Consider the following 9,360-nt stretch of genomic DNA (forward strand, 5'->3'; position numbering starts at 1 on the left):
TTGCCGGGCGGCAATAGAGGCAGACCTGCAGGGCCGGAGGAATCCCCCACCTGGGTAACCGGCTGACGCCGGCCGGTGAGGGCCGCTCCGTGGCAAGTCGTGTTTACCAGAGGGTTAGAGGGGAAAGGGGAAGTGGGCCGGGGCTTTTCCCAGGTCCGAGCCCCTGTCGCTCAAGTCCTGGGAAGCCCCGAGTACCTGGACGGAGGTCCAGGATTTCATTCATACGGGAAAAGTTGAAAATGTGTCCGAGACAGCGCCCCCTAGGCGGACGCGCGCTCCGGACCGAGCCCCTGTCGCTCGAGCCCTGGAAGCACCAAGTACCTGGGTGGAATCAGTTCCAGGATTTCATTCATGCGGGAAAAGTTGAAAATGTGTCCGAGACAGCGCCCCCTAGGCGGACACACGCTCCGGACAGAGCCCCTGTCGCTCGAGCCCTGGAAGCCCCAAGTACCTGGGTGGAATCAGTTCCAGGATTTCATTCATGCGGGAAAAGTTGAAAATGTGTCCGAGACAGCGCCCCCTAGGCGGACACACGCTCCGGACAGAGCCCCTGTCGCTCAAGCCCTGGAAGCCCTAAGTACCTGGGTGGAATCAGTTCCAGGATTTCATTCATGCGGGAAAAGTTGAAAATGTGTCCGAGACAGCGCCCCCTAGGCGGACACACGCTCCGGACAGAGCCCCTGTCGCTCAAGCCCTGGAAGCCCTAAGTACCTGGGTGGAATCAGTTCCAGGATTTCATCCATGCGGGAAAAGTTGAAAATGTGTCCGGGACAGCGCCCCCTAGGCGGACACACGCTCCGGACAGAGCCCCTGTCGCTCAAGCCCTGGAAGTCCTAAGTACCTGGGTGGAATCAGTTCCAGGATTTCATTCATGCGGGAAAAGTTGAAAATGTGTCCGGGACAGCGCCCCCTAGGCGGACACACGCTCCGGACAGAGCCCCTGTCGCTCAAGCCCTGGAAGTCCTAAGTACCTGGGTGGAATCAGTTCCAGGATTTCATCCATGCGGGAAAAGTTGAAAATGTGTCCGAGACAGCGCCCCCTAGGCGGACACACGCTCCGGACAGAGCCCCTGTCGCTCAAGCCCTGGAAGCCCTAAGTACCTGGGTGGAATCAGTTCCAGGATTTCATTCATGCGGGAAAAGTTGAAAATGTGTCCGAGATAGCGCCCCTTAGGCGGACACAGGTGTCTGCATGAGCCCCTGTCGCTCAGAAGCTGGAAGAGCAGTTTGAAAAAGGACCGGGGTAAAGAGGGGGAAAGCACCATATATGTGTCCAGGAAGGCGCCCCTCGGGCGGACACAGGTGTCTGCATGAGCCCCTGTCGCTCAGATGCTGGAAGAGCAGTTTGAAAAAGGACCGGGGTAAAGAGGGGGAAAGCACCATATATGTGTCCGGGAAGGCGCCCCTCGGGCGGACACAGGTGTCTGCATGAGCCCCTGTCGCTCAGATGCTGGAAGATCAGTTTGAAAAAGGACCGGGGTAAAGAGGGGGGAAGCACCATATATGTGTCCGGGAAGGCGCCCCTCGGGCGGACACAGGTGTCTGCATGAGCCCCTGTCGCTCAGATGCTGGAAGATCAGTTTGAAAAAGGACCGGGGTAAAGAGGGGGGAAGCACCATATATGTGTCCGGGAAGGCGCCCCTCGGGCGGACACAGGTGTCTGCATGAGCCCCTGTCGCTCAGATGCTGGAAGATCAGTTTGAAAAAGGACCGGGGTAAAGAGGGGGGAAGCACCATATATGTGTCCGGGAAGGCGCCCCTCGGGCGGACACAGGTGTCTGCATGAGCCCCTGTCGCTCAGATGCTGGAAGATCAGTTTGAAAAAAGAACCAGAGGATAGAGGGGGAAAACACCATATTTGTGTCCGAAAATAGCTCACTTTGACTCGGACGCGTTCCCTGTGATTTCAGCCTGTCAGACATGGTGCACATAGTAACGAGATGGAGGTGTTTTGGTCGACCAGGTAAAAAACGAAAAATCGAGAGAAGGTAAAAAGTAGGTGAAAAATTAAGCCTCTCTCGTTAAGGTACTTAGAAAAAATCCCAAAAAAAAAATGAACTCCCATTGAAATGAATGGGGAAAAATTTTTTTCTCGTTTTTTTTCTAAGTACAACAACGAGAGAAGGTAAAAAATGGTTTTTTTTAGCCTCTCTCGTTAAGGTACTTAGAAAAAAACCCAGATTTTTTATTTTCTCGTTTTTTTTCTAAGTACAACAACGAGAGAAGGTAAAAACAGGTGCTTTTTAGCCTCTCTCGTTAAGGTACTTGGAAAAAATCCGAGACATGTTTGGTCTTCCCCACTGACAGTGCGCCTTTGCTGGGTAAGTTGTGGACGTGCCAGGCACCCCCGGGACACCGGTGGAACGCGGCCGGACTCGTGGTACTCCAACCCGGGCATAATTTTGGATATTTCACGGTCCTTTTTTTCCCCACTTTCCCAACTTTTCTTCTGAATCACAGTGCGCCTTTGCTGGGTAAGTTGTGGACATGGCAGGCACCCCCGGGACACCGGTGGAACGCGGCCGGACTCGTGGTACTCCAACCCGGGCATAATTTTGGATCAAATTCGGGACTTTTGCCCACTTTCCCAACTTTTCTTCCCAATCACAGTGCGCCTTTGCTGGGTAAGTTGTGGACATGGCAGGCACCCCCGGGACACCGGTGGAACGCGGCCGGACTCGTGGTACTCCAACCCGGGCATAATTTTGGATCAAATTCGGGACTTTTGCCCACTTTCCCAACTTTTCTTCCCAATCACAGTGCGCCTTTGCTGGGTAAGTTGTGGACATGCCAGGCACCCCCGGGACACCGGTGGAACGCGGCCGGACTCGTGGTACTCCAACCCGGGCATAATTTTGGATCAAATTCGGGACTTTTGCCCACTTTCCCAACTTTTCTTCCCAATCACAGTGCGCCTTTGCTGGGTGCGTCGTGGACATTGTAGGCACCCCGGAACCCTGGTGGAACGCGGCGGGACTTGTGGGACTCGAACCTGGGTGTGATTTTGGACCAAATTCGGGACTTTTGCCCACTTTCCCAACTTTTCTTCCCAATCACAGTGCGCCTTTGCTGGGTGCGTTGTGGACATTGTAGGCACCCCGAGACACTGGTGGAACGCGTCGGGACTTGTGGGACTCGAACCTGGGTGTGATTTTGGACCAAATTCGGGACTTTTGCCCACTTTCCCAACTTTTCTTCCCAATCACAGTGCGCCTTTGCTGGGTGCGTTGTGGACATTGTAGGCACCCCGGAACCCTGGTGGAACGCGGCGGGACTTGTGGGACTCGAACCTGGGTGTGATTTTGGACCAAATTCGGGACTTTTGCCCACTTTCCCAACTTTTCTTCCCAATCACAGTGCACCTTTGCTGGGTAAGTTGTGGACATTGTAGGCACCCCGGAACCCTGGTGGAACGCGGCGGGACTTGTGGGACTCGAACCTGGGTGTGATTTTGGACCAAATTCGGGACTTTTGCCCACTTTCCCAACTTTTCTTCCCAATCACAGTGCGCCTTTGCTGGGTGCGTTGTGGACATTGTAGGCACCCCGAGACACTGGTGGAACGCGGCGGGACTTGTGGGACTCGAACCTGGGTGTGATTTTGGACCAAATTCGGGACTTTTGCCCACTTTCCCAACTTTTCTTCCCAATCACAGTGCGCCTTTGCTGGGTGCGTTGTGGACATTGTAGGCACCCCGAGACACTGGTGGAACGCGGCGGGACTTGTGGGACTCGAACCTGGGTGTGATTTTGGACCAAATTCGGGACTTTTGCCCACTTTCCCAACTTTTCTTCCCAATCACAGTGCGCCTTTGCTGGGTGCGTTGTGGACATTGTAGGCACCCCGGAACCCTGGTGGAACGCGGCGGGACTTGTGGGACTCGAACCTGGGTGTGATTTTGGACCAAATTCGGGACTTTTGCCCACTTTCCCAACTTTTCTTCCCAATCACAGTGCGCCTTTGCTGGGTGCGTTGTGGACATTGTAGGCACCCCGGAACCCTGGTGGAACGCGGCGGGACTTGTGGGACTCGAACCTGGGTGTGATTTTGGACCAAATTCGGGACTTTTGCCCACTTTCCCAACTTTTCTTCCCAATCACAGTGCGCCTTTGCTGGGTGCGTTGTGGACATTGTAGGCACCCCGGAACCCTGGTGGAACGCGGCGGGACTTGTGGGACTCGAACCTGGGTGTGATTTTGGACCAAATTCGGGACTTTTGCCCACTTTCCCAACTTTTCTTCCCAATCACAGTGCGCCTTTGCTGGGTGCGTTGTGGACATTGTAGGCACCCCGGAACCCTGGTGGAACGCGGCGGGACTTGTGGGACTCGAACCTGGGTGTGATTTTGGACCAAATTCGGGACTTTTGCCCACTTTCCCAACTTTTCTTCCCAATCACAGTGCGCCTTTGCTGGGTGCGTTGTGGACATTGTAGGCACCCCGGAACCCTGGTGGAACGCGGCGGGACTTGTGGGACTCGAACCTGGGTGTGATTTTGGACCAAATTCGGGACTTTTGCCCACTTTCCCAACTTTTCTTCCCAATCACAGTGCGCCTTTGCTGGGTGCGTTGTGGACATTGTAGGCACCCCGGAACCCTGGTGGAACGCGGCGGGACTTGCGGGACTCGAACCTGGGTGTGATTTTGGATAAAATTCGGGACTTTTGCCCACTTTCCCAACTTTTCTTCCCAATCACAGTGCACCTTTGCTGGGTAAGTTGTGGACATTGTAGGCACCCCGGAACCCTGGTGGAACGCGGCGGGACTTGTGGGACTCGAACCTGGGTGTGATTTTGGATCCAATTCGGGACTTTTGCCCACTTTCCCAACTTTTCTTCCCAATCACAGTGCGCCTTTGCTGGGTGCGTTGTGGACATTGTAGGCGCCCCGAGACACTGGTGGAACGCGGCGGGACTTGTGGGACTCGAACCTGGGTGTGATTTTGGACCAAATTCGGGACTTTTGCCCACTTTCCCAACTTTTCTTCCCAATCACAGTGCGCCTTTGCTGGGTGCGTCGTGGACATTGTAGGCACCCCGGAACCCTGGTGGAACGCGGCGGGACTTGTGGGACTCGAACCTGGGTGTGATTTTGGACCAAATTCGGGACTTTTGCCCACTTTCCCAACTTTTCTTCCCAATCACAGTGCGCCTTTGCTGGGTGCGTCGTGGACATTGTAGGCACCCCGGAACCCTGGTGGAACGCGGCGGGACTTGTGGGACTCGAACCTGGGTGTGATTTTGGACCAAATTCGGGACTTTTGCCCACTTTCCCAACTTTTCTTCCCAATCACAGTGCGCCTTTGCTGGGTGCGTTGTGGACATTGTAGGCACCCCGAGACACTGGTGGAACGCGGCGGGACTTGTGGGACTCGAACCTGGGTGTGCTTTTGGACCAAATTCGGGACTTTTGCCCACTTTCCCAACTTTTCTTCCCAATCACAGTGCGCCTTTGCTGGGTAAGTTGTGGACATTGTAGGCACCCCGGAACCCTGGTGGAACGCGGCGGGACTTGTGGGACTCGAACCTGGGTGTGATTTTGGACCAAATTCGGGACTTTTGCCCACTTTCCCAACTTTTCTTCCCAATCACAGTGCGCCTTTGCTGGGTGCGTTGTGGACATTGTAGGCACCCCGAGACACTGGTGGAACGCGGCGGGACTTGTGGGACTCGAACCTGGGTGTGATTTTGGACCAAATTCGGGACTTTTGCCCACTTTCCCAACTTTTCTTCCCAATCACAGTGCGCCTTTGCTGGGTAAGTTGTGGACATTGTAGGCACCCCGGAACCCTGGTGGAACGCGGCGGGACTTGTGGGACTCGAACCTGGGTGTGATTTTGGACCAAATTCGGGACTTTTGCCCACTTTCCCAACTTTTCTTCCCAATCACAGTGCGCCTTTGCTGGGTGCGTCTTAGGCATTGTAGGCACCCCGGAACCCTGGTGGAACGCGGCGGGACTTGTGGGACTCGAACCTGGGTGTGATTTTGGACCAAATTCGGGACTTTTGCCCACTTTCCCAACTTTTCTTCCCAATCACAGTGCGCCTTTGCTGGGTGCGTTGTGGACATTGTAGGCACCCCGAGACACTGGTGGAACGCGGCGGGACTTGTGGGACTCGAACCTGGGTGTGATTTTGGACCAAATTCGGGACTTTTGCCCACTTTCCCAACTTTTCTTCCCAATCACAGTGCGCCTTTGCTGGGTGCGTTGTGGACATTGTAGGCACCCCGGAACCCTGGTGGAACGCGGCGGGACTTGTGGGACTCGAACCTGGGTGTGATTTTGGACCAAATTCGGGACTTTTGCCCACTTTCCCAACTTTTCTTCCCAATCACAGTGCGCCTTTGCTGGGTGCGTTGTGGACATTGTAGGCACCCCGAGACACTGGTGGAACGCGGCGGGACTTGTGGGACTCGAACCTGGGTGTGATTTTGGACCAAATTCGGGACTTTTGCCCACTTTCCCAACTTTTCTTCCCAATCACAGTGCGCCTTTGCTGGGTGCGTCGTGGACATGTCAGGCACCCCGCAACCCTGGTGGAACGCGGCGGGACTTGTGGGACTCGAACCTGGGTGTGATTTTGGACCAAATTCGGGACTTTTGCCCACTTTCCCAACTTTTCTTCCCAATCACAGTGCGCCTTTGCTGGGTGCGTTGTGGACATGCCAGGCACCCCGAGACACTGGTGGAACGCGGCGGGACTTGTGGGACTCGAACCTGGGTGTGATTTTGGACCAAATTCGGGACTTTTGCCCACTTTCCCAACTTTTCTTCCCAATCACAGTGCGCCTTTGCTGGGTAAGTTGTGGACATGCCAGGCACCCCCGAGACACCGGTGGAACGCGGCGGGACTTGTGGGACTCGAACCTGGGTGTGATTTTGGACCAAATTCGGGACTTTTGCCCACTTTCCCAACTTTTCTTCCCAATCACAGTGCGCCTTTGCTGGGTGCGTCGTGGACATTGTAGGCACCCCGGAACCCTGGTGGAACGCGGCGGGACTTGTGGGACTCGAACCTGGGTGTGCTTTTGGATCAAATTCGGGACTTTTGCCCACTTTCCCAACTTTTCTTCCCAATCACAGTGCGCCTTTGCTGGGTGCGTTGTGGACATTGTAGGCACCCCGGAACCCTGGTGGAACGCGGCGGGACTTGTGGGACTCGAACCTGGGTGTGACTTTGGACCAAATTCGGGACTTTTGCCCACTTTCCCAACTTTTCTTCCCAATCACAGTGCGCCTTTGCTGGGTGCGTCGTGGACATTGTAGGCACCCCGAGACACTGGTGGAACGCGGCGGGACTTGTGGGACTCGAACCTGGGTGTGATTTTGGACCAAATTCGGGACTTTTGCCCACTTTCCCAACTTTTCTTCCCAATCACAGTGCGCCTTTGCTGGGTGCGTTGTGGACATTGTAGGCACCCCGAGACACTGGTGGAACGCGGCGGGACTTGTGGGACTCGAACCTGGGTGTGATTTTGGACCAAATTCGGGACTTTTGCCCACTTTCCCAACTTTTCTTCCCAATCACAGTGCGCCTTTGCTGGGTAAGTTGTGGACATTGTAGGCACCCCGAGACACTGGTGGAACGCGGCGGGACTAAGTTCCAAGAGGGCGTTTTTGCCCCCCCTCCAAACTCCCTCTCTTTGTTTATAGTGCATATTTTCTGCTGGATCTACTCTCTATTTACTCCAAGGAAAAAAACTAGCCGGTCGCGGCAAATTTTTACAATCGGTCGCCAAACTACGGCACGAGGGCCGAACGCGGTACGCCGGCGTCCAAGATACGGCCCGGGGATTTTTTTGATTTTTTGGGCTTTTTTTGATTTTTTTGGACATGTTGGGCATCCCAGGACTCGGGTGCGACTGCAGGACGTGTCGGGCTCTAACCTGGGTGTGGTTTTTGGTCATTTTTCCGGACTTTTGCCCACTTTTCCAACTTTTCTTCCCCACTCACAGTGCGCCTTTGCTGGGTAAGTTGTGGACATGCCAGGCACCCCCGGAACCCTGGTGGAACGCGGCGGGACTTGTGGGACTCGAACCTGGGTGTGATTTTGGACCACATTCGGGACTTTTGCCCACTTTCCCAACTTTTCTTCCCAATCACAGTGCGCCTTTGCTGGGTAAGTTGTGGACATTGTAGGCACCCCGGAACCCTGGTGGAACGCGGCGGGACTTGTGGGACTCGAACCTGGGTGTGATTTTGGACCAAATTCGGGACTTTTGCCCACTTTCCCAACTTTTCTCCCCACTCACAGTGCGCCTTTGCTGGGTAAGTTGTGGACATTGTAGGCACCCCGGAACCCTGGTGGAACGCGGCGGGACTTGTGGGACTCGAACCTGGGTGTGATTTTGGATAAAATTCGGGACTTTTGCCCACTTTCCCAACTTTTCTTCCCAATCACAGTGCACCTTTGCTGGGTGCGTTGTGGACATTGTAGGCACCCCGAGACACTGGTGGAACGCGGCGGGACTTGTGGGACTGGAACCTGGGTGTGATTTTGGACCAAATTCGGGACTTTTGCCCACTTTCCCAACTTTTCTTCCCAATCACAGTGCGCCTTTGCTGGGTGCGTTGTGGACATTGTAGGCACCCCGAGACACTGGTGGAACGCGGCGGGACTTGTGGGACTCGAACCTGGGTGTGATTTTGGACCAAATTCGGGACTTTTGCCCACTTTCCCAACTTTTCTTCCCAATCACAGTGCGCCTTTGCTGGGTGCGTTGTGGACATTGTAGGCACCCCGGAACCCTGGTGGAACGCGGCGGGACTTGTGGGACTCGAACCTGGGTGTGATTTTGGACCAAATTCGGGACTTTTGCCCACTTTCCCAACTTTTCTTCCCAATCACAGTGCGCCTTTGCTGGGTGCGTCGTGGACATTGTAGGCACCCCGGAACCCTGGTGGAACGCGGCGGGACTTGTGGGACTCGAACCTGGGTGTGATTTTGGACCGAATTCGGGACTTTTGCCCACTTTCCCAACTTTTCTTCCCAATCACAGTGCGCCTTTGCTGGGTGCGTTGTGGACATTGTAGGCACCCCGGCACTCTGATGGAACGCGGCGGGACTTGCGGGACTCGAACCTGGGTGTGATTTTGGACCAAATTCGGGACTTTTCTTGTGGGACTCGAACCTGGGTGTGATTTTGGACCAAATTCGGGACTTTTGCCCACTTTCCCAACTTTTCTTCCCAATCACAGTGCGCCTTTGCTGGGTGCGTTGTGGACATTGTAGGCACCCCGGAACCCTGGTGGAACGCGGCGGGACTTGTGGGACTCGAACCTGGGTGTGATTTTGGACCAAATTCGGGACTTTTGCCCACTTTCCCAACTTTTCTTCCCAATCACAGTGCGCCTTTGCTG

Source organism: Nerophis lumbriciformis, unplaced genomic scaffold, assembly GCF_033978685.3.
Source record: "Nerophis lumbriciformis unplaced genomic scaffold, RoL_Nlum_v2.1 HiC_scaffold_43, whole genome shotgun sequence".
Lineage (NCBI taxonomy): Eukaryota > Metazoa > Chordata > Actinopteri > Syngnathiformes > Syngnathidae > Nerophis > Nerophis lumbriciformis.